Source organism: Mus caroli, unplaced genomic scaffold, assembly GCF_978045245.1.
Source record: "Mus caroli unplaced genomic scaffold, Mus_caroli_1 scaffold_9, whole genome shotgun sequence".
In the NCBI taxonomy this organism is placed as follows: Eukaryota; Metazoa; Chordata; class Mammalia; order Rodentia; family Muridae; genus Mus; species Mus caroli.
In genome coordinates, this window is record NW_028227264.1 from 76,639,975 (window position 1) to 76,667,777 (window position 27,803).

At 50.5% G+C, this 27,803-nt stretch overlaps 1 protein-coding gene across 3 annotated transcripts in view; it reads right to left on the reverse strand.

Moving 5' to 3' along the window:
* The window catches only part of Agpat3 (1-acylglycerol-3-phosphate O-acyltransferase 3), an 85,350-nt gene that overhangs the window by 35,764 nt on the left and 21,783 nt on the right, over nucleotides 1–27,803 (reverse strand). For all 3 annotated transcript variants that reach the window (XM_021173644.3, XM_021173640.3, XM_029482247.2), the window contains one exon: nucleotides 26,205–26,265. The gene's annotated coding sequence lies outside the window, so the exon portion shown is untranslated. The remainder of the gene's footprint in view (nucleotides 1–26,204; nucleotides 26,266–27,803) is intronic.

Here is a 27,803-nt window from a genome sequence, read left to right on the forward strand (position 1 = left end):
TGCATCAACAATGAGTATGTCAAGAACCAACTCCTAATTGTCTCTGACCTCTACATGTGTAGCATGGTGCATAAGTGACTTTACTCCTGCATGCAAAATAAATGTTTTTTAAAAAGAATTTTCAACAACTTAGAGGCTGTGTAGCTAGTTTTATGTTGACTTGACATAAGCTAGAGTCATCAGAGAGGAGGGGGCTTCAATTGAGAAAATGCCTCCTTAAGATTCAACTTCAGGCAAGCCATAAAGGATTTTCATAATTAGTGATTAGTGGAGAGGCCCCAGGCCATGGTGGGTGGTGCCATCCCTGGGCTGGACAGTCCTGGATTCTATAAGAAACCAGGCTGAGCAAAATATGGGAAGCAAGCCAGTAAGCAGCACCCCTCTATGACTTCTGCATCAGCTCCAGCCTCCAGGTTCCTGCCCTAGCCCTGCCCTTTCTAATTTGCTTTTGATCATGGTGCTTCATTGCAGCAATAGAAACCCTAACTAGGGCAAGGTATTGCTGCTAAATTGCATAGTTATGAAACTTATCTTACTGGGAAAACATTTCAGTCTGTTTATAAGACTTGACCAGTTACACAAAACTCATTATACCTATGAATCTGGGTTGATGGTTAAATAGATACGGCACTAACTGTCAAAACCGACTGATGCCTTTATTCTCAGCCTATGGAACACCGGTGACTCTAAGGTCTACCTCTCTAGAAAAGTGTTGTCTGTTTACAAAGTAAGTGTTGGGAGTTCTGTAAAACATTAAGGATTGTATGAACAATCTCTACCAAAGAATACAGTGCACATCACCATAAGGGACTTTGGAGCATGACAATAAAAATTCAGAGTTGGTCACAGAGGTCCCACAGTCAGCTCCTGGGAGAAGAGGAACTGGAGAGAAACAGAAACCACTGAAGCTGATCCAATCAGCTGGGGAAGACGCAGCAGCAGGACTCCCTTCAGCCAGACGGAAGGGCTGTGTAGGTGTGGCTAACGGTGCCCATGCTGTCCAGCTCACCGTGCCTGTGTGGCTCACAGTGTTTGTGTAGCTCACTGTGCCTGTGCGGCTAACAGTGCCTGTGTGGCTCACGATGCCTGTGTGGCTAACAGTACCTCTGTAGCAAAGCCAGGAAGTGAACGCCTAGACTCATATCTCACCTCAAGGTTGTGCCAGCTGCCTCTGAGCCCATCATACAGGCATCATATACTGCGAGAAATTCATGTCCACTACACCAACCACAGAGGGTCGGTCCCAAGTGCTGAACACTTCCATTAACTCTCACTGTTGACAGTCCATCCGACCTTTCATGTTTAGATTTTCTTTGTAACGTTTGGCACTGGTGAGATGGTGAAGGCACTTATCATGCAACTGAGTTCAATCCTTGAAGCCTGTAGTTTCCCCTCCCCCAGCCTGAAACCTGTTTGTTCAGGGGTGGAGCTTTTCGTTCAATCGTTTTGTCATGTCCACTGTTGGAGCCTGCCGCTTTGCTGTTCCGAAGCCATCATGTGATTACCCTGTTACTGGACCCCAAGATTATTTGGCGGGAATTGGGCTCCTCCCCCTTCCTTCATAACTGAGTGCCGAAATAGTAAAAATTGAACCTTGAGCAGAGACCTTTGTCTTGGTTCCTTCCTTATCTCACGCAGCCCAGCCCCTCTTCTCTTCCAGGTTTCCAAAATGCCTTTCCAGGCAAGAACCCAGGTTGTGATCTACTGGCCAGACACAACAGAAGCCCACACAAGGTGAGAGAACCCTCTGACCTCCACATGCATTCCATGGCAGGTACACACACACTCACACACACACTCTAATATTTTTCAATTGTCTAAGAAACTTAACTCTTTTCTTGGTATATTCCCAAGCTATAGAAACAACACTGATCCAGCTATTGGTAACCAAAGAAGGATGTGCCTGGGTCCTCACCACCATTGTGTGTTCCCACCTGCTTACCCAGACCTCCCAAGGGACCAAACTGTCATGTTCAAGATTTGGGGATTGTCATCATTCATAAAAGAATCTTCTCATCATTCAGTATAATTTGGGTTTTAAAATTTCTGGTTTTTCAATCTCCCTAAAGGAATTTCATTCTGAGATACCTCTGTTTGAAATCCCAAATCTCAGAACCCAAGATAAACTAATAAGGAAAAAGAAAAGAATGTTAATCAGGTCTGACCAACTGAATTACTACATTTCTACTAATATTCAAACTTAAAATACAACAAATTAAAGAATCTAAAAAGCCCCCTGACACTCAGACTTCTAACTACATTAAAAAACATTAGCTGCAGAGATCCGGACTGATTCTTATCTAAATTATAATGTGTAAACCAATCTGTTTCTCATCTGAAGAGCATAGGCTGACGGCTCCTGTCAGGTCTACCAGTGCCTTTGAGGGTAAATGGAATGAGTGTCTGGGCAGTCTTCGTGTCAGGAGGTAGCATGGCCCAACTCCAACACACAAAGCCTGGAAAATCCCCTAAGCCAACTGTGAGATTATCCAGGGTCCCATCAGCAAACAATGGCACCATTCTCCTGACAGGCAACACAAATGGCCATGTGCTGGTCAACCCTTGTGGTCAAACCACATGATCAGAACAGGAACCTGCTGAAGCGTGAGGTCAGGAAGCTGTGTTCCACTCCTTTCTGAAGATGACCAATCACCTCCCTATAAGGCTCTGTCCAGTTGCTTTATCAAATCACTAGCTCAAGTTTCTATCCCCTGCTGTGTGAGTGTGCCAAGCAAAGCTCTCTCTCTGTGCATGTGAGTGAAGCTTCAGTTACACACACACACACACACACACACACACACACACACACACACACAGAGTCTGATTTCAGAGCAATCCCAAGTCCCACACTCTGCTCAGCTGCTATTCAGTTAAGGCTTTGCCTCTGGTTTGTTTTCTCAAAGAAACGACAGTAGTAGTAGACTGCTTTCACTCAGATAAAGGGAAACAGTAGTAGTCCAACTCAGAAAAACTTGAGGCAGCATTGCTCTGATGCCCACAAAGGCTTCTGAGGGGTTGGTACATTCAAAGTGGGATCACATCCCAAGACTGGGTTCCAAGGACTCAACGGACAGGCCCCTCGCTGCACAGGCAGGCTGATAACGGACAGGCCCCTCGCTGCACAGGCAAGCTGATAAATGCCTTTCTCTACTTTAGTTGCTTCTCAGGGGGGGGTTTTCCTTGAAACGGGCAATGCTCAAGTCCACGCAGCAACCAGATTTTATTAGCTGAAACATTTAAAGTATAAGGGCAGAGTAAGGTCCGAGGCCCTGCACCCAGGGCCTGCCTACTGCACTGCCAGGTGCCTGGGTGGGGTTCTTAACTCTGCTTCTTTTCACCAAACTAAGCCACACAGATTTCCTGGTTCAAGAGCTGACTGGAGATGCTGTGAGGACATAAAAAGGACCTTCAAGAGATGGTGGATGTGTAGTCAGGGGTCAGCATGCCGTCTTTCCTATCACTGGGATGTCTTGGGGAATCTTATACAGACATCTGAGGCAAGGTTTACTGAAAAGACATTAGAGATGGTGCCAGGACTGAAGACTGACTTAATGGTGAGCACTTGGCTCAACACAAAGAATCCTTTCAGCCAGTCCATTCATTTGCAGCTCAGACAGCTGTTTAGTCAGTGGCAACACATGTCCAAAGTAAAGAAGTCATGCAGAATAGGAAGCAGCATGCTCCTACCACAGCAGGACAAGGGCCCAGCTTCCACACGGCAGGACAGACAGCTTGCCCTCCACACCCTCAGCTGACTCCTCCTCCAGAGCTGTAACTGCTCATGCCACTCAATGCTAATGGAGATGATGTGAGTGTGGCATGGCATGATGGCGTACTGTCCCTCACTCGGCATGGCATGATGGCATACTGTCCCTCACTTGGCATGGCATGATGGCATACTGTCCCTCACTCGGCACACCCCTGACAGAACCCTGAATTGGGTTTCCCTGCATCATGTGCTGATAACACCCAAAGCGGGGACACTGACCCCTCAGGTGGCTGCCCCACTGGGCAGTGTCCTCTGTCTTCCACAGAGCCACAGCATCATGTTCCTGCCTTACTGGGGAACACTGGAGAGCGGAGGTTCACTGGTGGCATGATATGGTCACAGGGTTCTCAAGCAAGGCAGAGTCTAGTTCCTGGGCTGAGCTTCTGTGACGGGCACTGCCTAGTCTCTGTTTCATTCACAGATCCCATCTAAGCTGGCTCACCCAGCAGGGGAGGCAAGAGGTGAGGGACACAGGAGATTGTGTAGAAAAAGCAGATAAACTTTGTCAACAAAGCCTACCAGGTTGAAAGGACCCATACCTGTGCCCCCAGGGGATACAGGGGACACCAGTGATCAACCTCCAACATGATTTAGGAACTGGGAGATCAGATGAGCTAGTTCCTGTCCCTCTGCCCCTTCACTTGGCTCTTATGGTCTCAGGGTAGGAACCAAGGGTTAGAGCAGATCCTTAGAGGCAGAAGTAGCCACCCAGAGCCCCACTGTACCTCCCGCACCCACAATGCTCACACCTGCACTGTATGCTCTGAACCACCGACACCCAGAGTGGTAGCACCTTGGGTCCCAACATTGCCTGCACCCACACAACCCATATCCTCACCTTCCCAGCCTATAGCCCGCCCCAGCACACACCTGCATCACTCATGCCGCAATCCCCAAACACACACAGCCTGCACCAGGCCTCCCTCACCAGTAGAAGTAATAGGCCAAGGCCACGGCCAGCAGGGCGACGCAGACCCCAGAGAAGAGGCAGGTTGAAGAGCTGGCCAACATGGCTATCCTCTGTCTGGTGAGCTTCTGAGAGGGGATGAGGAGGATCCTGGCTCTGAATTCAGGTCTCTGGCAGATTAGGGAGCAGGCTCAAGGAGAGAAGATCTGACTGGGCTTGATTGTCCACGTCAGGCACTGAGACTACTGGAAAAAGGGAGGTAGACTGTCCCGAGAATTATGCTGGGCAGTGCCTTCCCAGACTACCTAGTGACAGAGGACACATTGAAGCAGGTCACAGGGCAGCCTGTTGTCTGAGCACCACTGCAGATCTGCTGTGGGACATACGCTAATCCAATAAGCAGCTTTTCTAGGAGCTATAATGACATGACGCAGGTCACTGGGCCCTGTCCATGGACGACCGCAGGACTGGGACCAAAGAGAACCATAGGTTCCTTACCTAGTTAGTGGCCAGAGACTCTAGGTTCAAACAGAAGGCTGGCCAAGTCCCAGAGTCCCCAATTCTATGCCTAAGACACTGTCCTTTGGGTTCCTGAGTCTGATGCAGTGTAAGAAGAGTCATTCCACAGCCTGGGCACATTGTATGGAACCCTCAGAGGCTTAATGCCCTGTGCTCTGTGGCTCCAGAATCCAGAAGGAAGGAGTGTAAATGCTGCGCTGAAAGATGCTGAGCTAGTGAGGCAAAGCAACCCTGGGGCCAGAGCATCACACAAGGGCCCATCCCTCACACAGATGGGCCTCAGTAGCTCCACCCATGTGAGGATAGTGGACTCAGCTTAGCCAGGCTCTCACTAGTGTCTTTTCTTTTAGGGACCCAGAGCCCTGTTGTTAACAGGAAAGACATGATGATAAGAGCAATCAGCCTCCTGGAAGTTTAATACTGGGTACCCTCCCCTTACTTGCAGCCCTCATGATTTTATTTATAGAACTGGAGTTGATATCTGAAGAAAAAAAGAGTATTTAAAAATTCAGGAATTCCTTCTCCTTGCTTCAGGAACTTCCTTCCCAAGAGCGGTGTTGAGGAACCCCTCCTTGGTGAGACAGGCTCACTGACATGAAGGAATGGTTCACTCAGTCGTGTCAGGAGCCTGACCGCTGGGTAGGGGTGGGCAGGTAGAGCCAGGCTTTCCCATCTGGCAGCAGCAAGGGTAGCCCTCATGGGGAGGACCTCATGCCTTCTCCAGCCTGGCAAGTTTGAACAGCCTCAGGAGGGGTGCTCTTGCACCAGATCAAGGCAGATGAGACTGGCTGCATGTGCAACATTGTCCTCTCACTTCCTGCCTGAGTGTGGTATCACCCATGGAGCAGGGAAGCCCAGCTCTTGGGAAACCAGGACTGGTCTAAGACGTTTATTAAGACTGATCTTCAAAGTAGTTCATAAGACTTCCAGAGTACAACAGGGGCTCCCCAGAACCAGCCACTCCCCAGTGGCAGGGTGCAGAAGGATACTCCCACATCCACATTATGGTGGGATGGCCAAAGCAGGGCAAAGGTCAGCAACAAAGGGCCAGGCCTGCAACAAGAGCCATGACTAAGCTCGAAGAGCGCCCACCCAGTGGCCCCCAGGGCAGATTCTACTTTTCCAGCTGAAGCTGCACTCTTCTGTTCTGGCCAATGGGCCTCTTGACTCTCAAAAGATGAGAGTCACCTATAGATAGCTCCTCCTAGAGAGGGAGGAGCACTCACTGTCCTTAGGTTTGGGGGAGGAACACTATCATCTTAAAGCAGACACAGTGGTAGTGCAGACAGTATGTGAGCAGAGCATTTACTCCAAAAGAAGCTGAAGATGACCATTGGAGGAGGCACTGGGGGTGTCACCCAGGCAACCCACGGACTGCTGAGGATCAGCCCATTTTCCTTGAGGTAGAAGTTAGATGCTGCTCATATCAAGACTTCAACAAGGTTTTGATGAAGCCCCTGATTCCACTGGAGGCATTTCTTGCAACATATTTCTACATCAGGTTCCTCAGAACCTGAAGAAATGGAACCCCTTAAACATAGGCCTGGCTGTCCTGGAACTAAGCATGTGGACCAGGCTGTCCTCCAACTCACAGAGCTCTGCCTGCCTCTGTGCTGGGATTAAAATGTGTGCACTACCACGCCCAACAAGACTAAAGCTTTTTCAATTGGACAGGACCAGCAATGGGCAGGTTACACCACTTGCCACCAAGCCTGACAACAGGAGTTCAAGTCCCAAAACCCGCAAAGGTCAGAGCCATCCTCTGACCTCCACATTTGCACCGTGGCTCCGAAAACTAAATACATGTTATAAATAAACAAATAAATGAACAGAGTAGGCCAATCTCCTGTCCACAGTGTCCTCTTTGCTGCCTGTACAACCATGACTTGCTAAGCTGCTTTTGGTGGTATGTGCTGCTCTGGGAACTTGCAGGGATTCTAGGACACTGCCCCCCAGTCCTCTGTCTCAGTCTCCCTTCCCGTGTGGCTGGCCTGCCCTTGGATGGCCCTCACAGTGGGGAACTCCTATGTGTGGCCAAAGCTTGGCTGCAGTATTCTGGCATGTCCATGTCTTCTGATGGAGAGCCAGCACATGGCCTCTTCTACTCTCAGCTCCCTGACCTGTGTGTGCCCCATGGTGCAGCCAAAGTGACATGTTTAAACATGCATGGGTGTTGGCCCTCCCCACAGTCAGTGCCAGCACCCAGCCAGCGGGTGCCGCCTCCACTGCAGGCCTGTGGTAGGGTGCTCAAGCTCACCTCCTGAGGTTGTGCTTCTCTGTCACCCCGGGGACCATGGGGACATGGCCCCGCCCTTCTCTCTATTCAGGGCTGGATTGTAAAGACACTGGGAAGGATGCTAAAAGAACAGCATCCAGCATAGGCTGAACATGACAAAGGTCACCATCCCTGCGCCCAAACCTTCTCTGTGGAGGAAACAGACCAAGACTCAACAGATCACATGGGAAAAGCAAAGGCAGAAAAAAGACTGCATCAAACTGAGAGACTTCTGCAGAGTGAAGGACACAGCAACAGCATGAGGAGGTGGCTGCAGACTCCGAGGAGCCTGTCAATCAAATGCTTGGTCAGCAGCCGTGATGGTTAATATTGACTGGTAGGATCTGGAATCACCAAAAAGACAAGTCTCTAAGCTTTTCGGGGAGAGGCTATACAAGATAAGTTAGATCTGGGAGGTGGATCAGTGAGCAAAGTGCTTGTTTTATGAGGCCCATGTGGTGGCTTGAGGCTGTAATCCCAGTGTCCCTTCCTGGTGATGGGAGGTGGGGACAGGAGACTCCCAGGTGTGTCAGTCAGCCTGAACCCTGGCCCAAACAAGGAGGAAGTTCTGAGAAAGCTGCTAGCTGAAAGTTGCCCTGGACACAGAAGCACCTTCTCGCTCTCTCTCTCTCCTCCCCCCCCCCTGTGTCTGTCTCTCTCTTTGACTCTCTCCTCTTTCTCTCTCTTTCACACACACACACACAATCACACAGAGACAGACACAGACACACAGACAGAGGCAGACACACAGAGACAGAAAGACAGATACACAGTCAAACAGACATAGGTGGGAGGAGAGTATTAAAAAAAAGATTAGGTTAGCCTCTGGGCATGCCCTCTGGGGATTATACAAACTAGGTTAATGAAGGTAGAAAGGCTGATCCTAACTGTGGGTGGGTTCATCCCACGGCTAGAGTCCCAGACTAAGGGAACAGGAACTAGTGAGCTGAGCACCAGCGTCTCTCTCTCTCTGCTCCTGGCCTGGGACACGCTGTGACCAGACGCCTCCCCACACTCCTACACCGCGTCTGCCCTGCCTTCCAATCCTGAGCCCAAGGAAACCTTCCTTCAGCTTCCTTCAGCTGCTTTGCTTAGGCCTTTCATCTCAGTCACTAACACAGAGACCAGTGTCCAACAGAGGGCTCAACAAAACTTTCCCTAAAGACAACATAACATATAAATGGCAAAGAGATACCGGGAACAGTAGTTAGTGGCACAGTGCAAATGAAACCTACAGTAGCCATCATCAGGACAAGCACTGGAGAGAGGAGACCCTTGCACAGCAGCACAGCTGCTGTCGTTCAAAGCATGAAGTTAAGAAACTAGAGATATCTGATCTACTAACTGTCAACCGGTGGATGAACAGGCAGCAAAATTAGCACATGCACACAACGGAATATTACCCAGCCATAAAAATCAGTCAATAAACAGACAAATAAAGCAAGTCTTAACACCTGCATCAGAGTGGATAGAAAAGGAGAGCACTGTGCTAAGACAAGCCAGGCACAGAAGACATCCCTCACTCTCATAGGTGGAATCTAAGTCCATCTCACAGACATAGGGCAGAAGTGCGGGGGGCAGCAGCCATGGTCCAAAGCCTCCAGATGGACTGGAGAAGTGGTGGAGTTGTGAGGCGCTGTGGCAACCACAATGACTGATAGCACTATCACCATACCTCTGTCCCAGATGGCGGTTCTAGCCTCCCATCTCTTCTCCATCCCAAGAGTGTCTCCAGCACAGGACTCCCCAGGGCTGGCCCCAGCACCCCCATGGCTCTGGGGCATGTGAGGGCTGGGGAAACACCTTGTCCAGGCAGCCAGGCGCCACTGCCCACTACTTTGCTTACTAGGTAAAGGAACCCAGGTCACCATTTCCTCAGCTTACCCAGTTTGCTGCAAGTCAGAAGGCCAGTGAGGCATGGAAACCTCTCCAGGAGGAAGCTGCCTAGTGCTCACCAGCCCCGCCCACACTTCCAGGGTTCTCACCACACCCATCCCTCCAGCTCTGCCTTGGAAGGAGCAAGAGTTGCTGCTTGCTAGTGCTGAGTGGAGGACCATCACATGACCATATGGTGGAGGGTTCTGTGTCCCACTCTCAGCCTGGCTCTGTAGGGGCCCATTCATTGGACAGACACCTATAGGAAGTGACTTCTATCCAGCCCCTCAACCCCGTCTACCCTCCCCATCTTTACATTAAGCAAGCACGTGCAGAAGCAAAGCAGTGTCCTACCCGTAGCCAGCCCAGTGCTGCAGACAGTGAAAGCAGAGAACCCAGGAACAAGGCAGCTGGGGATCTCAGGGACCCAGCTGGTAAAATGCCCTTCCAACAACATAGGGACATGTGGGGAATGAAGTTACTATGTAGACCAAACAAAGAGTAAACAGGCCATGGCATGAGCCCAGGAGTCTGGGGCCCTGTCTCCAGGGTGCTGCACATATTTGGAAACGTTCTCCCCAGGTGTTGTCTGGGCAGCTTGTAATCACCCCAAGACATTTTTAAAGGCAAGCACAAAGGAGAGAAAAGACACCCCAGGCTGTATCTGTAGAGGGTGGGTTCTGTACTAAGAGCATGGACCTGCCTGGCCCCTGCATCTGGCACTATTTGCTAGGATAAAGATATACCCAGTGTCAGCACAGGTTGGCCAACTGTGCCCACAACCACAGGGCCTGTGTAAGCAGATACAAACACTGGGGATCATCATCAGAAGGGATGGATGCAGACAGCTCAATGAGCTTGTAGAGGCCATCTCAGGGTGGTAAGGAAGAGACCCAGCAGGAAAGACAAGGGCAGGACAGCGGCTCTGTGGAAGAGGCATGCGCAAAGTCCCAGTTCCATCTCCAGCTTCCCTCCTTTCCCTGGCTGTAGCAGGGGAACATCACACTGTGTATGGCTGACAGGCAGAAACTTGCCCCTCCTGGAACATCTGACACCATAATTGTGCTACCGGCTTGAAACCTTGAGGAGAAGCAGTTCTTTCAGACAAAATAGCTATGACATTTATGATAACCCATAGGAAGCAGCCTGCTTTGCTCTGTGCTTCTTACACTAACTAATCTACAGCTGCATTTCTGTCATCTGCAAGTTGTGTGCCTTGCAATGGGAGCACCACAACCTATGTAACAGGGAGCACCTTGACATGGGAGCACCACAACCTATGTAACAGGGAGCACCTTGACATGGGAGCACCACAACCTATGTAACAGGGAGCACCTTGACATGGGAGCACCACAACCTATGTAACTGGGAGCACCTTGACATGGGAGCACCACAACCTATGTAACTGGGAGCATCTTGACATGGGAGCACCACAACCTATGTAACTGGGAGCATCTTGCTATGGGAGCATCACAACCTATGTTAACAGGGAGCAGTTTCCTGTCCTTCCCAATCATTCCAGAGGACTGTCCACTCTGTCCCTGTGTCTCAGGGGTAGTTTCCTAACTCAAAGCAACAAAGCCAGAGCTATTCGACATGGCACTTGAGGACATAAAACCCACGTACCTAGCCTTGAACTGTATGTCTCAGCTCCAAACCCTGCTGGTAGCTCTGGGTGAGGAGTGATGTCCACACAGGCACCAGCTTCTGCCCCAACCCCACACAGGGTTGCCTCTGCACCTTGGGGTCCCTGTACCGAGCACCCCAAATGCTCACCATCTGCAAATGACACTACTGGTCACCAGCTTGTTCCTGGGGATATGTTCACTGCACCCCTGAGAGGCATTGCCCACTGCCCTCTACAGTTAGGAACTGTAGGCACTGCTCTTCCTGCTGGCACAAGGAGACATGGCCATGAAGAGAGAGGAGCTGGCAGAGGCAGGAGCAGCTTTGGTACAAGTCTCCTCATTTAAAGTCTCCTGATTTAAAGATGATAATACTGGTCTTACTTAATAGAACAATTATTCTTTCTCTGCATCAGCGCTCTGAGCTACAGGAGACTTGTTCACTCATGAACGGTTGTGGGTGAATTCTTTGAGTGTCCTTTCCTGTTTCCTGAGTGCTTGTGGGAGGTTCTTTTGGTTTGCTGGAGAATTACAGATAGCCAGGCATCCCAGGAAGAACCCTTTTGGCCCTGCTGGCCGGTTCCATGTAATTTATTGGTCTGTCCAACATGGAGCGATACTAGGTAGCTTGCACTGAGGCATTCTGGGATGTGGGGGCCCCCATCCTTTTTACAGTCTTGGAGGAAATGTATATAAAATGTAAAAAAAAAAAATGGCTTATGTAAAAATCTCATTTGTCTTGCCTTTGGAACTTTTTATTTTGAGACCTAAGACATCTCACCAGAAACAACAAGAACCAACCAGCTTCCTGGAGCCTGGGCCCTATTGGGTCTGTCCAAAGCACCTTTGAAAGACCCAGCATTTGAGGAGATGGGTCCCTTTAGCAATCACACTGTCATAAATATATTTTTAAACATAGTCCCTCCTTGGCCAAGGTGGGCCTTTCTGGTTTTGGCTTCATGCTACTCCAAGAAGCCAGAATCAGCAGGTGAACATGGGTTAAGCTAGGGGTGCTAAATGGCTGGGGACCCATCTCTGCTGGACCTTTTGCCCTGCTGGTAAGGGTGGCAGCGTGGGTACTGAGGTGTTTTTGAGGGTGAATGCAGGCAGGTAAGAGGCAGAACAGGTGCGGTTCTGTCCTGGGTATAGCTTTTCCATGCCTGTCCTTATGTGGCTCTACCAGGGTGGCACAATGAAGAGCATGAGTTATTTGTAGTTATTTTAGTTTCTTACTATGCTTTCTTTTCTTTCTTCCTTTCTGACTGAGACAGGAAGACCTGGGGCCTTCACAGTGCTTGCTCTGTGGTACTAACCCTGGGGTCTTACCAGCTCTGCAGCTGTGGGATTGTCCCATTGAGGGTCCCAAGACCCTGGGTGGCCTCTAGCTACAGCCCTGCTCCCTAGCACCAGCTGCACCTTGAACCTATCCCAGCAGCTGTCTGACCTTGAGCACCACACTGAAGGGCTCTTGGACCCTTCTTAGTTCAAACATCCTGTGGCTTGGAACCCTGAAATACTGCTTGGAAAGGAACCCAGTAAGGAAGCTTGAAATCCAGTATTTCTGATGTGTGTGTCTGTGTTTGAGTGTGTGTGTGTGTGTGTCTGAGAGTGTATGTGTATGTCTGTGTCTGAGTGTGTATATCTAAGAGTGTGTGTCTGTGTCTGAGTGTATATGTCTGAGAGTGTGTGTGTGTGAGAGTGTGTGTCTGTGTCTGTGTGTGTTCATGTGTAACCGGATGTAAGTTTTGTGTGTTAAGCCAGAAGTATGCAATGGGCATAGAAACAATTTCCATGAAAAGGTCGCTGAGGACCAGCAAGATAGCTCTGCAGGATAAAGGCGTTTGCCATGTGTCCCCAGTGACCTGAGTATCATTCCTGGAATCCACATAGTGGAGAGGAACTGACTCCCGAAAGCGTCCTCTGCCGTCTTCACTCATACGCTGGCACGCTGGTACTCACACACTAGGCACATACACAGGTAGGTAGGTCACAGAGCTGGAGGAGGTGAGACAGTAAGGCACCCCATTTAGGGGATGCCACCCCCACTAGAAAAGCCAGTGTGTGCAAGGAGCCACAGCCATGATTTACAGCCATACCTAAAAACTCCTCCCTTCAGGAATGGAGCTTGGGGTCGACGAGGGAAAAATCTGAAGCTATAGTGGAAACTACTCACCCTGCAACAAACACTCAATGCTCTGGAAAACAGTGACCCTGGGCTTTATAGAGTCTGGTTTGGTGGGTATGAACAGAAGGACAGACAGCACTGCCACAGAAGGGAGCAGACTGGACAGGAAAGGTGACCTTGGCAGAGGCCACCCCGTCACCACCCCTCCTGTCCAGTTAGACCAACGGTCTTAATGCGATTGGTGCCTCCCTGAAGGTGCCAGGTCACCTACTTCCACAAAGTCACCTACTAAAAATACAGGGCTTACGGGGAGGGAGGGCAGGCAAGGCAGCACTGTCCCAGCACGGCCACACTGGCCAGAGGCCACTATTCACAGAGCCTCTCACCCAGGGGCTGGGGTGGAAGGGTGAACAGATGGTTTGGGTTCTTCAAATTCAGGGCCAGTTGCTCTGCAGAGGAGATGCCTGAGGCTGCCATGTTCTCGTGAAGAGAGACACAGAGATACAGTCACCAGCTCCCTGTATCCCCAAGCTGGCCTGGTCTCAAATGAGCCGCAAACCGGACTAGCCCTTAGCTGTGGGCCCCTAGAGGTTGGTCACATTCATTTACAGAGCAGGCAGCAGCCATAGGCCCACAACATTGTAGCCTCTAGCACCCCTCATTTTTCTGGGTAGGCAGTGTGGAGCTGGGGCTGAGCCTGGGCCTTCTGCTCCTTGCTCCTTATAAAACCCCTTCATCTACTCTCCAGCACGCAGTCCGCAGGCCGAGCTCATGGAACAAGAGTCCCTGCCAGCCAGGCTGGTGGCTGTCATCCTTGCTGGTCCTACTTGGCAGAGGGAAGAAAGCCTCCCATCTCATCTCTGCCACAGCTATCTTAGGTAGAAGCAGCCCCTGCTGAGCACAGCACCAAGTTCCCCATCACAGGGGTTCCGATGACCCCTGCTGGGCATCTGGAAGAGCCATTTGGCCATTCTGCCTGTTGCCCGTGTCCCTGCTCTGTCTGTCCACAGCTAGCCTGGTCCAGCCCTGGGATCTGCAGGCCCCCACAGCCATATCCACTCATACCACATGCTTGGTAGGATGCAAACTACCCATCTCTCCACAAGCACCCCAAGATGGATGGCATCCTGAGAAGATCAAATACAAGTAGATAAAGGGTCCCAAGAGTCACATGTCAATCAGAGCAGTCCCAGGCCTGTCCCCAACCCCAGAAGTAACATATATCATCTGTCAGCATTAAGCTCTGTCTCTGGAGCAATAGGCTCTGGCAGCTCCCACTTTCCCAGGACAGTAGACAGCAGGAACCCCTCTCTGGAGTTCTGACTCATCTGCTTAAAACCAAGTCTGTACAGGCCCATGCTGTAGCAGGTGACCAGAGTCACCACCTACTCCCAGCAGCCGTGCAGGTGCACTCCCAAGGCCCCTCCCCTTATCTTCGGGTGCTTGATAATCTAGGGGAGGGCTGCAACATTTCCCCATGACTTTGTACACTGTGTTTTCTGAAAACGGGGAAAGGGTCACACTTGAGGGTGCACACTGGTCCTTCAGTCTCTGTGGGCTCCTGCCTACCCTCACTGTCCTCTCAGCCTACAGAAAGCAGGCAGACCAAGGACACAGGAGGGGCTGGCCTGCAGAGCTCAGCCTGTGAGCCTCCTGCCTGAGCAGCCAGCCCACAGATGAGCTCACCCTGTGGGCTGGCAGTCTACTTTCGCCAGGAAGCCATCTTGCCGGACACATGAATCCTATCTTCCCACATCAGGAGCAAATACTGAGACCTCTGACCTCTAACCTCTGGGACCTGGCACTGCATTTCCCTCACTGGTCATGCAAGGGTGGGAGGGAAGCCAGGAGTCTTAGGAAGCCCCAATCTACAACTCCTTACTTCTACCTTCTAGCTCTAGCTCCAGCAGACTTTACATCGGTACCTTGCTCTCTGGCACCTGAGCCTGCACACCTCAGGCTCTGTGGACTTCATGAAATCGCTCTCAGGTAGACAGAACCTGACTCCAGTGGCCTGCATGCCCAGGTTGGCTTATCCCCCGTGGAAGTCCACAGGTGCTCCCTCTGCCTTCTTCAGCATCTGAGGCCTTTCATCAGCACCAGGACAGAGGGAGCGTGGTGTCCTTTGGTCTCCTCTACTCCCAACATGCCCGGAAGCCATAGCCACTTGCTAGCTTTGTCCCCAACCTTGTTCCAGTTGCTGACAGCACTCAGTCTTGCCAGCCCAGGCTCCAAGCAGTGAGTCCAGTGTGGCTAAACAATGAGCCACCCCCACCCCCCAAAGCATTGTGATGGTTCTGCTCTGGCCCATGGGTATAGTTACTGTTTTGGTAACCTGTAGCTTTGGGGTGGCTCTTCTTTCACTGTTCCTGCCTGACAAACAATACTAATGGGCTTTCTATGTTGTCTACATGCTGTATATACTCCTAAGCTAATCTGTCCAGCCAGGGAGAAAAACCAGCCTTCTGTAGAGAGCAATTTCCAGGGACAAAGAGAGACCCTGTCTCAAGTGCACACACATACACACACACACACACACACACACGCACACTGAACTCATGGTGCTGGCTTGCAGCTCTGCAGAGAGGCCCAGGGCCCTCCCTAGCATGGGAGAGGGAGACTGCCTACCTACTGAGGTTAATTGTAGGACAGGGCAGTGAGGCTACCCCACCCACCTCTCCTGCTGGCCACTGGATGTACATTCTAGGGTCTGCCAAGATGGCCGTGTAGCTTTAAGAACCCAGGAACAGTTCTTTCTTGGTCCCTCACGCCATGGTTTCATTGACTCCCCCCAGCACCCTGTGCTCCCGGGGGCTGGTGTGCAGCTCTGCCTTCTGAACCCAAGCCAGGCCTTGTCACCGCTGCTCCTCAGGGTGCTGCACACCCTGTCCCACCATTACCTCAGCCATGATAGGCATCAACACCTGGTACCTGATTGTGAAATGGTGGGGCTGTGGATGACTCTGGGTAAAACTGCCTAATGGACCTCTCACGTTCTCTCTCTCTCTCTCTCTCTCTCTCTCTCTCTCTCTCTCTCTCTCTCTCTCTCTCTTTCTCTCTGTGTGTGTGTGTGTGTGTGTGTGTGTGTGTCTCCCCTTCTCTCCCCTCCTCTCTCCTCCCCTTTCCATATCCCATTCCTATGGCTTGGCTTCCACAGTTCAAAACTGCAATGCAAAATCCCAGGTGTAAACAATTTATATTTTAAATTATTTCTTTTGTAACACACTGTATTCCTTGTCCTAGTTTCTGAGTGGTTGTGTTAGCTACTGTTTGTCTCTTTGTGCACATAATCTTTAAATTCAAGTGCACCACGGGCAAGCTAGCAACACATCCATAGGGTTTGAGCACACCTGTGGCTCCGGTATTCATCGGGATGGAACCAAGGGTGAGGCAGGACTGAGCTTTTGCAGACAAGAATCTTAACTTTCCCCTCACACCAATCTAGAGCCTGTGGCCCTGCAGGAAGAGCTAGCACCTTATTAGACAAGGGGTATGCACTCGCACTCCTAAGACAAGCCCACACTTGAGAGCGCTACTGTCAGGTGTGAAGTGATTCACCTGCAGCTGACACCCCTTGGTACCCAGGGTCCCCTCCCAACTCCCAGTTTGGCAACGTGGGGGCAGACAGAATCCCAGGGCTTCTCCACTCTGTGCAGCAGAAATGCATCTTCTTAGAACTAACCCCGAGCCCACCGCACCCCCAACCCACCTCAGCATTCTCTCTCTCCTAAAGATGTGGGTAATTTTGCAGCATAAAAACACACTCTGCTGAAGGACCTGCAGGTCCGAGTTCATTCCAACACCTGGGCATCTGCGGATAAAGTGGACGCCAGGGCCATGATTCCGGCCCTAATTAGCCACAGTGAATGGACACCCCTCCCTCAAGCCCACTCTGGCTGATGGTGGTCCAAGAGAAATACTGGCTCATCATAGACAGCAAGTGACACCCCATGGGTGTGTTTCTGCAAGCATGAGACTGGTTAGTTACCCAGTGCTGGTTACCCAAGAACTCATTTCACAACCGTGGGAATGGAGCTGTGAGGGAGCTGTGCAGGCAAGAACATCCCTCGGGATATCAGCAACACCCAGTACCCATCCAAACCACAGCAGCGATGCTGTAAGCCTAAACTCAGCACTCTCCTGTGAGCAGAGGAGGGCGCTACCCTAGAGGTATGTGCCATCTGTCTAACACACTCAACACACCAGCTCAGCTGGGTGAGCACAGAGAGATGCTGGGAACTGCCAGGCTGCTTGCCACTCATCCTGTGCCAATCAAACCCAGAGTCTTAGTGTAGCCTCACTGCCTTCCGAGGGTGAAGTGGCTATGCACGTCTAGAAGCCACCATGCTGAGATCCGGGCTCTGTCGTCTCCTTTACTAGGTGGCATCTGTCTGCACATAAGAGATAGGCACTCAGGGAAGTCCCACTGCCGTGGCAGTAGCAACAATAGGCATCCCAAAGGATGCATCCAAAGGAGGCCAGCAAGCCATCAGAGGCAAGTGTTACTCACCCAAATTTTTGAGAGAACTGCTTTGGAACTTGGGCAATGAAGAACCACAGGCCCAGAAGTCAGACTAGAGGAGGACACTCATCTAGCGCCAGGGTGGAGGCAGGGGATCTGGAGAGGGCCAGCAGGGTCTAAGAGATGCCCCTGTGACTCCCCTTCAGTTGGTGTGGATATTGGAGCACAGTCACCCTTACCTGTGTCAGCAGGCAGGTCCCCAGCAGAGCTGTAGGTGGCTCAGAAGTACCAGGAGGCAGACTGGGCTGGCTTTTATCCCCAGTGCTGGGAGGAGCTGGACCCAGGCCCTGACACCTGATCACACCTGACAGGATTCTGGACCAGAGACAGAGCAGGGGTGTGGCCTGGAGTAAGAGTCCAGCCAGACTCCTGCCCACATCCACCAAGGACCTACGTGTGCCCACAGAAAAGGTCCTTATCTAAGTGCCCAGAATGAAGTCTGAGTCTGGCTAGCCCCGCCACTTAATTAGAATCACTGAAACAGCTACAAAAATCCAAACACGTGGCTCCACATGAAAGGTAGAGGATAATCAGGAACAGAAAATGCCTTTTCTCCACAGCTCAGTGAAGGACAGAGGGTGCTTCACAAGCCTTCCCCCACCTAAGCCCACTTTCCCTTGCTTCCCGACCATTAGCTGTGTCTAGGAAAGTCACGGCTCATCAGCACTTAACAACGTGGCCTCTTAAGCAGGCAGGCACTAAGTGGGGGTTTAAGGTGAACAAGTTAAAAGGAAAAAGTCAAGTGTGACTGGACCACACGTGAACCAGCAGTGGGAGACAACAATCCTGAGGCTTGGAGACCACAAGGAAAGACAGAAATAGAAGCAAGCAGGCCTAGGGACAGCTGCCCACTCTCAGTCCTCCTTGCCACAGGGAGTGCTCTTAGAAGGGGATCCTGCTTCTCAAGGTGCAGACACTGGGCTGTAAGATGAGAAACAAGTGCGTTTTGGTCTTAGTCCTCAGTTCTTCATGGCCTGACAGTGCAGCTCCTTATTACTGAGTCATAGTTTGGAAGTTCCTAATTAGCTCTTCCAGTCATGCCCCGACACACTAATGAGCTATCAACTATAGCCTTGGGCTGGGGTGGTGACTGGAGAGGCCCTGTGACAAGGGGACTGAAGACCTGACAGAAGAGAAAGTGGGGAATAGCCTTGAAGGAACTGGCACAGGAAACAATTTCCTGAACAGAACACTGATAGCTCAGGCACTAAGATTGACAATTGGTAAATGGGGCCCCATGGAACCAAGAAGCCTCTGCAAAGCAAAGGACACCATCAATAGGACAGAACAGCAGCCTATAGAATGGGAAGATCTTCACCAACCCCACATCTTACAGAGGGCTAATATCCAAAATACATAAAGAACTCAAGAAACTAGACATCAACAAACCAAACAATCCAATTAGAAAATGGGGTACCAATCTAAACAGAATTCTCAATAGAGGAATCTCCAATGGCTTAGCAACACTTAAAGAAATGTTCAGCATCCTTAGCCATCTGGGGACTACAAATCAAAACTATTTTGAGATTCCATCTTATTATACCTGTGAGAGCAGCTAAGATCAATAAGGCAGGTCACGCTGGCCAGGGATGGAGCAAGGGGAACACTCCTCCATTGCTGGTGGGAGTGCAAACTTGTAGAGCCATGATGAAAATCAATATGGCAGTTTTTCAGAAAATTGGGAATTGATCTACCTTAAGACCCAGCTATACTACTCTTGGGCATATACCCAAAGGACACTCCATCCTACCACAAGGACATTTGTTCAAGTATGTTCACAGTGGCTTTATTCATAATAACCAGAAACTGGAAACAGCCTACATGTCCCTCTTCTGAAGAATGGATAAAGAAAATGAAATATATTCACACAATGGAGTATCATTCAGCTGTGTTACATCATAAAATTTACATAAAAATGACATCATGAAATTTATAGGCAAATGAAAAAAATTTAGAGTGAGGTAACCCAGACCCAGAAAGACAAACATGGCGTGTGCTCACTTATAGTGAATATTAGCTGCTAATAAAGGATAATCACGCTGTAATCTACACACTGAGAGAGGCTGAGTAACACGAAGGGCTCTGAGGAGTGAAGTGGGGGTGGGGACGGATGCATAGAGCTCCCTGGGAAGGAGAAATAGAACAGATTTTGCAGGCAGACTGGGAAGCAGGGATGGGACTAGGTAGGGGGTGGAGGGAGAGAGTACAAGGAGAAGCAGCTGGAATTGAGGGGACAATCTGGAAACCTAGTGCAGTGAAAACTCCCTGGAATCAACGAGGGTGACCCTAGTGAGGACTCCTAGGATACAGAGTCTAAACCAGTCATCTTCTGTAACCAAGCAAGGCTTCCCGTGGTGGGGCTAGGATGGCAACACAGCAACAAAACCTTCCACCCACATTCTGTCCTCCCTTAAGATCTGCTGTGGCCATGGTGGCGCAGAGCTCCTGGGAGTGACCAAGCAATGGCTGCTCTCATTAGAAGCCCACACCACAAGAGGGAGCCCTTGCCTGGGGTTGGATAGGCCAGAGACCTAGGACAAAATAGGACCAAAACAAAAAGGAAGGAAGCAGGGAGGAAGGGAGGGAGGGAAAAATTAATGAAACGACCCCTAATCATGTTCAGAAATCCTCAGAGCTCAGTGCTAGTCCCATCAGAGAGGCTGCCTCCAGCAGCTGATGGGAGAGAATGCTGAGACCAAGCAGCCACACATTAGGCGAAAAGAGCACAGGTCACAGGTCTCCATCCAGTCCCTCCCCAGGGAGCTCAGGGAACCCTTGGAAGAGGGGGAGGGGAACTGTGGGAACCTGAGGGATTGAGGAGCTTGGGCAGTGGAGCCGGCAGCACTCTGAGGTGACAGCTGTCTGTCCATGATTAGCTCTGAGGACATGGAATGAATTCATGACATTTCTTCTGCGTGAACACAGGACAGCAGCCTAACCGTTCAAACCTACTTTCAGATTAGACAGTGGTGCGGCAGTCAATCCATAACATTCCATATATGTATTATGATAAGTCATCTGAGCTGACACTTCTACTCTGCCATCTGCCAGAGGCATCTGTGCCCCAGTCAGCAAATTACCGAGAGGAGAGACAGCAAGTGCCAGGATCAAGAGAGGCCCTTTGGAAAGGTCTGCCTCAGCCAGGAGCAGATAAGACAGCCTACAGATTGGCCCCAGCCTTATGCAACAAGCCAAAGGACCATCAAAGCTGCTGTGTCCAGGACATGGGAAGGTGAACTACAGCAAATACATTAATGTTACTACTGACAACAAAAGCTAAAGGGAGAGAAGGGACAGCACGGCTCAATGAGATGTGAGGAAAAGCCACCTGCCACAGAGACTTGTGTTCTGGACCCATCCGCAGCCATTGTGCTAAGGAGGGACAGGAGGAAGAACTGGTAAGGCAGTCTCAGCATGCAGGAGGCTGAGGCCGGTGGATCACTGCTGTTCACTTTAAACAGAGATCAGAAGAGAGACAAATAAAGAGGAGTACCTCAGTGGCAGTGCTGGGTGGTTTCAGGAAGTCCGAGATGTTCTTAAGGCCAGAATAAGAAACAAAGCTTCCCATGAGGCCTTGCTCATGTGAGTCCAGATCGACACACTCTCTGTGCACGCACCTGTGCACACAGCCTTTTCCTCTGGGCTCCACGCTGCCCCCAAGTCTCTCCCAGGTGTCTGCATAGCAGCTAGCACACCTCATATAGGAAAAATATCTTCCCTCCAGGAGGACAGTGAAGTGTGGAAATGCAGGGTGGCCTCCACACACTAGCACCTGCCTTACAGTCTGTGCTGAAGCCACACACTTCTCCATGTCCCTTGTGTTCCTGTGGGCTCAGCTCCTGATTCCAGCTCACACTGGGTGAACAGGGGAAAGGCAAGGCCCACGCCAATGGGGATGACCCGGACTCATCGCAGATGTCACCTCCCAGAGTTTTACCCAGAGCCCCATTCCATACAAAGCTGGCCCAGCCTAGAGGTGTGCTAGCACTGTAGAGACCAGGTTCAGATGTAGCCTCAGCTTACTACGTGATGAACAGAACCTAGCAGATGGTAGCTATAAGACAGACCCAGGACACTCAATAGTGCAATCATGATGGAGGCGGGGGTGCATCTGGCCTGGCCAGCAGAGGGCTGCAGGAGACCTTGCTGATGGACACTGTCCACACAGGTCAGAAGCGCCAGAGAGGTGCACATGTGCAGCCCTTTACCTGTGTTCTACACATGGGACCATGGTGCAGGTAACAGACAGTCCTCAGTGGAAAGGTGTCAGAGGCCAGATCACTCTCCTCCTGCAGCCATTTGTCACCAGAGAAACTTACAAACAGCACCAGCTGGTGGGACAGGTGCAGAGAGCCAGCTCTATATAACATGGAAGGCAAAGTCCACTTCCATGGAGGCAGCTTACTGGGGCAGCCTGCAGGGTTGTAAGGGCCAAGTCTCCCAAGTTAGTTGAACAGGTGGCCTCTGGCCCTAGCTGGCCCTCATGGGAAGATGAGCAAGCTAGCTCAACACTGCTCTCTAAACCAGAGATATGGGTCAAGCCCATTCCAGTTAACCTCCCTGAGCCATCCCAGAGCCCACAGGCATAGGTATGAGTGAGAGCATGCCCAAATAAACACACACTTCAGGACATTAGTAAAACAAGAAGGCCTTTCAGTTGTTGTTTTAAGACAGAGCTTCTCAGGCTGGAGAGATGGCTCAGTGGTTAAGAGTACTAACTGCTCTTCTAGAGGTTCTGAGTTCAATTCCTAGCAGCCACACGGTGGCTCACAACCGTCTGTAATGGGATCAGATGCCCTCTTCTAGTGTATCTGAAGACAGCCACAGTGTATAAATAAAATAAATAAATAAAAAAAAAAGACAGAGCTTCTCTGAACAGCCCTGGCTGTCCTGGAATGTGTTATGTAGACCAGGCTGGCCTTGAACGTGGAGAACCACTTGCCTCTGCCTCCCAAGCACCAGGATTAAAGGGGCGTGCTGCCATACCATTGCCTGGCAAGAAGAGCTTTTATAAAAGGAGGCAGGTCTGTGCAAACTGACAGCTAGAATCCAGCTATAGAAGCTGTCCCACAGAACTGCAGTTAGTAACTGTTTGGTTATCTTTTTAAAAATCTGTTTGCTTGCTTGAAACAAGGTAAAACCTAACCCAAGTCCAGGCTGTTCTCAAACTTGACACGGAACAGGAGAAGACCTTGATCTCCTGACCCTCCTGCTTCAGCCTCCCCAGTGCTGTGATAACTGGCACGGTCATCATGCTGGTGTATGCAGTGTTTGGGGGTCACTCCCAAGGCTTTATACATGCTGGGTGAGCACTCTACTGACACAGGCTGCTCGTGTGTTCCTCCTGGGAGCTTTCTGTGAGTTTTGGAAGATTAACTACAAGCCACTCTAGGTTGGCGCATCCTCCCGGAAGAGTGAAATCCTAGACAGAGTAAGGAACACAGCTTTATTTATTATACTTCATTCTGGTTCCATCTTTCCAAGCATATGCTACTTCTATAATTAAATTTTAAGTGTTGAGAACAAAGTTAACTCACATCAGGCTCCTACCTTTGTGTCTGCATGGCAGCAGCCTACCCACCCACCCTGCACCGATAAGACTCAGCTCTTCTTTCAAGAAAGTGCCTCCCTTTGCAGGATGTCTGCCATTACCAGACAGCCTGCCAGGGTGATGTCTGTGCCCTTTGCTCTCCCCTCACACAACCCCTTCAGAAGACAAAGATAATCTCCACCCAGCACAGCGAGACACAGTGAACCCTTCTGTAGCCTTCACCTATCTCCCCTTCTCTGCTCCTGCAGGGCACCCTGGGCCTCCAGCATCCACCCAGCACCTGCTCACTTCCTGCAATCTCAGACTTTGTCTGTAACCTTTGTCACCAGGGCAACACACCTGGGCTACAGGACTCACGTGACCGGAGAGAGGATTGTCCCCAATTGTTCCGAGAGACACAATTGAGAGCCTGCACCTCTGAAGATTCCTGCTCGATTCCCAACCTGGCTGAAAACAACCTGAGCTTGACATTTAGGCCTTGCTGGGAAGTAGCTCTGCCTGGTATAGACTCAGATGGGGCTCCCCTCAGGGCTGGCCACACTTCTGGAGTCTTCTGTGTCCCTGGGTGACCACACACAGACACACAGACACACACACACTGCCTCCTATCCCCCACCCCCTCCCAACTCCTAATTTGGCTGGCAAATCCCTTTTGGCCAATTATTTTATGCTGTTAGGTAAGGTCTCCTGCACACCCTAGAGAGTCTCAGCAAGGCCCAGAACTTCACAGTACTTCCCCCTACTGCAGGGCTCTCCGAATGTCCCGTCCTCCAGCACCCCACACTGTGCTGTGACCCCGGAGCATGCACCTTTCCAGATGTTTACTAGCTATTTGAATGGCTAGTAATAATAAAAAAATTTATTATTTTTTTCTGAAGATTTATTTATGTATATGAGTCCACTGCAGCTGTCTTCAGACACATCAGAAGAGGGCATCGGATTACAGGTGGTTCTGAGCCACCATGTGGTTGCTGGGAATTGAATTCAGGACCTCTGGAAGAGCAGTCAGTGCTCTTAACTGCTAAGCCAACTCTCCAGCCTCATTTATTATTTTTTTATATTTATATTTATTTTGGGGTGTTGCATGCCATAGCATGTATGCGGTGGTCAAAGGACAACACACAGGAGTCAGTTCTTCCCTTCTGCCATGTTTCCTGTGGTCAGACTCAGTTGTCCAGCTCATAAGGAAGTGATAAGAATCACTGACACGACTTACTGGCCCTTGCAAGCTTTCAAGAGATGCCAGTTGTAGGAAGAATGTGTTACTATAAATTTCAACATTAGCAGTGGGATAATCTGTGAGCTGTTCCTGTCTTGCCTCTCATGAAGAGTCGAGCATCAGTGGGCTGTGTGCACTGAGCTGACCCCCGATCCAGTTTAGGCCTCACTCCTAGCTTCCCAGGTCCACCAATGTCCAACATCAGGCACTTCTCCCACCTCATTTCCCAGCCCTCAGATGTGATACAACCAGAGTCCATGTCCCCATGGTGAGGTACACTCAGTGCCTCTCACAACTTACTTTCTACAGAGCTCTGCCAAGCAGCTGTCTACCCCTGCCCCCAGACTCAGAAGGGTCACAACATCTGCACTGTCCCATCTGGGCAATCTCTGGCCACACATACAATTAGCCATGGTGGTACCTGACTTTAGAATCTCTGTGTCTTTGGTGAGGAGTACTGGTTCTCGAGAATGTAGTTCTGTGTAAGCAAAGTATTCACTTTGCAGAAACACCAAGAGCGTGAGTGTGTGTGTGTGTGTGTGTGTGTGTGTGTGTGTGTGTGTGTGTGTACCTGGAGAAGGACTGCCCAGAGCGCCAGTCAGTCAGAACTGCTGTGGGTACCCTATGAGACTAGCTATCCAACTGGGGAACAAAGGAAAAGTTAGATACTGTCTTCAGGAAATCATAACTAAAAACAGAAAAAGTGTGAGACTAGAATTTGGTTGCTACAATCCTAGATCTATTTTGGACTAAAGAGGGAGGGCTTATGCCAGGATTTCACTCTGCAGTCCATACAGGCCCAAACCACATGATGCTCCTGCCACAGCCTCCCAAGTGCCGGGATAATAGAAATGTATTATTGCAAAGGCCTAGCTCCTACTTATTCAAAATGTGTTTGTTGTCGTAAATAAAATAGTGGGTTTCAGAATACTCTTGGATACAATTTTGTCCCAGAAAGTTAAACTACCCACCCACTGCCTGCCAAGAACTGGGACATTGACCTAAACCATGATCCTGCAGTCTGAACCAAGGGATCTGCATGACAGACAGCACCCACTCTACAGATATCTTCTGGGTCATGGAGGAAAGGCAGGAAGCCACCTGATCCAGGTTTGACCATGAAGGATGAGCCTGTGGTTCAAGCTCCTTCATTAAAAGGCTCTGGGGATGGCATGAAACTCCAAAGGATGGGGGCATGGGAATAGGCAGAGATGTCCCACCCCTGTCACATAGAAGGCTAGGCTCTATTCTCAGGCCTTGTGACCCAGAACCCACTGTCGGACTGACCCAGCTAATACCCACCAACATCAGCCCCCGTGGCCTTCAGAAGGAGATGCACCTGCTCTGTTTCTATCAGGAAGAAACTCTGACCCCAGGACCACAAGCTTTCAGGTCCCGTAAGTGGCTATCAGCTGGTCTCAAGGAGGCTGCTGTGCTTCCAGGGCCATTCTGTTGAGGGGATTGCATGTGAGAGCTGTGTCCTGGTAGCCACCCTGGCTCACCAACATCCTAGCTCACCAGCTCTTCACTGGTCACACACACATATATATGACACATATAGATGCCTCCTGACCATAGAGGGCATAAAAATGCATGCCCTTTAAGAAAATCAGCAGGCATCTTAAGGCCTGGCCATGCCCAGGGCTCAGATTGTCCCAGTATCCCTATCTAACCTAGGTATGAACTGGGGTCAAAGATCTTCCACTACCAGGAGTTGGCTTTGTCACACAGGGGACCCACACCTAAGCTGTGCCCAGGACACACATAGAGACATGCAGAAACAAACTCATGAAACCCACCATGCCCTCTTCACTTACCAAGGCACAGGCTAGCAGGGCCAGGCGATGGCTGTCCTCAAGGGTGTCCGACCTGCAGGGCCTAGAAGAAGAGGACATGGTCATGAATGTGGCATACAGGGCTTAGGAGAGGCATTTCCCTCAAAGCAGGCAAACAGCGGTAGGCAAGAACTTCACTAGGGACTCAAGCCAATCCGAGGATCATGCCCCTGGAGTTCAGGAAGTTGAGCCTGCACTTCCATTGTATAGCAGGAGGTTCGCAGATGACTCATAAGTGAACAAACCCAGAGACAGGCACCAGTTACATTCCAGGACACCAGGGACCACTGCAGAGACCTGCAGGTCCCTAAGCAATGGAACTGGGCTGCTGCATCTGCCAGAACAGAACAGCCTCCCTCTGCCAGGGGCTGTCCTACCCAGAGCCACTGCCCAGCTTGTGTGCATGATGGCGCATCTCCCCACTCTACACACCGGGCTCCTCTGGCCCGTTAGCCCTGCCATGCCACACCACACCCCAGCCCTTAAGGATCACTTTGCCAAAACGTCCATTTTAAACTGTGGCAAACCCTGCACAAGACTGACCATCTTGAGCATGTCTGAGGCACGTATGCATGGCTGTGAAGCCATTGGTACTCTCCACCCACAGAGCTTTCCCATCTTCCCAGATGGATACCCAGCCTCTCCCATAAGCTAGCAGCCGAGCCCTCAGTACCCAGGATGCTCTCTGTCTTCACACTAGAAACCCTAGCAACTCCATGTAAGTGGAGTCACACAATCGCTCTTTCTGGGTGGGGTCTCTCTCTTCAGGCCAAAGACCATTCTGCTGGGTGGGTGCAGCAGAGCAAGTGTCTGTGTCCCTACCCCACCATGACAGTGCAGACAGCAGTGTCTTTGACAGTGATCGGGTCTTGAGTCTTAGTGTCCTCAAGAGAAGAGAACAGGCTCCAAACTCATGATCCTCCTGCCTCGACCTCCCTAGTGCTGGGATTAGAGGCTCATGCCACCCTGCCTGGCCACTTTCCAGTATTTTAGGCTGCCTCTACACTATCATTGGGCCACATACTCCTGAGGAAAATCCATTCCACTACCAGCTCTGCCCCTCTGTAGTGACAGGAGCCCACCAGCGTGGGTGCAGCAGCTCACTTGGGACGTGGCACTGTGGACTGCCTTGCTTCTTCAGAGTAGGGTTTGGTGAGTTTCTTGGATTTAAATTTTCACCAAACTTGGAAAAATTCAAGGCCTTGCTTTTTCCCAGCATGGGAGATCTTTATGTTCTTTCCCACTCGACACAGTCCCACTGATGTCTTCTTTGTCTTTTGTGCTTTTCAAAGCATCCTGTCTTTGAATATACTGATCTCTTCTGCACCCTTTAACTGACCAAATCAATCCCAGCCAGGATGGTTTATTTTTACCTCTAAAATGTGTGTGTGTGTGTGTGTGTGTACACTCCAGAAGACAACCTTAAGTGTCAACTTCAGAAATGGTACCCACTAGGGCTGGAGAGATAGCTCAGTGGTTTAGAGCACTGGTTGCTCTTCCCTAAGACATCAAGTTCAATTCCAAGCATGCACATGGTAGCTGACAATCATGTGTTAAATCCAGTTCTAAGGGATCCGACAC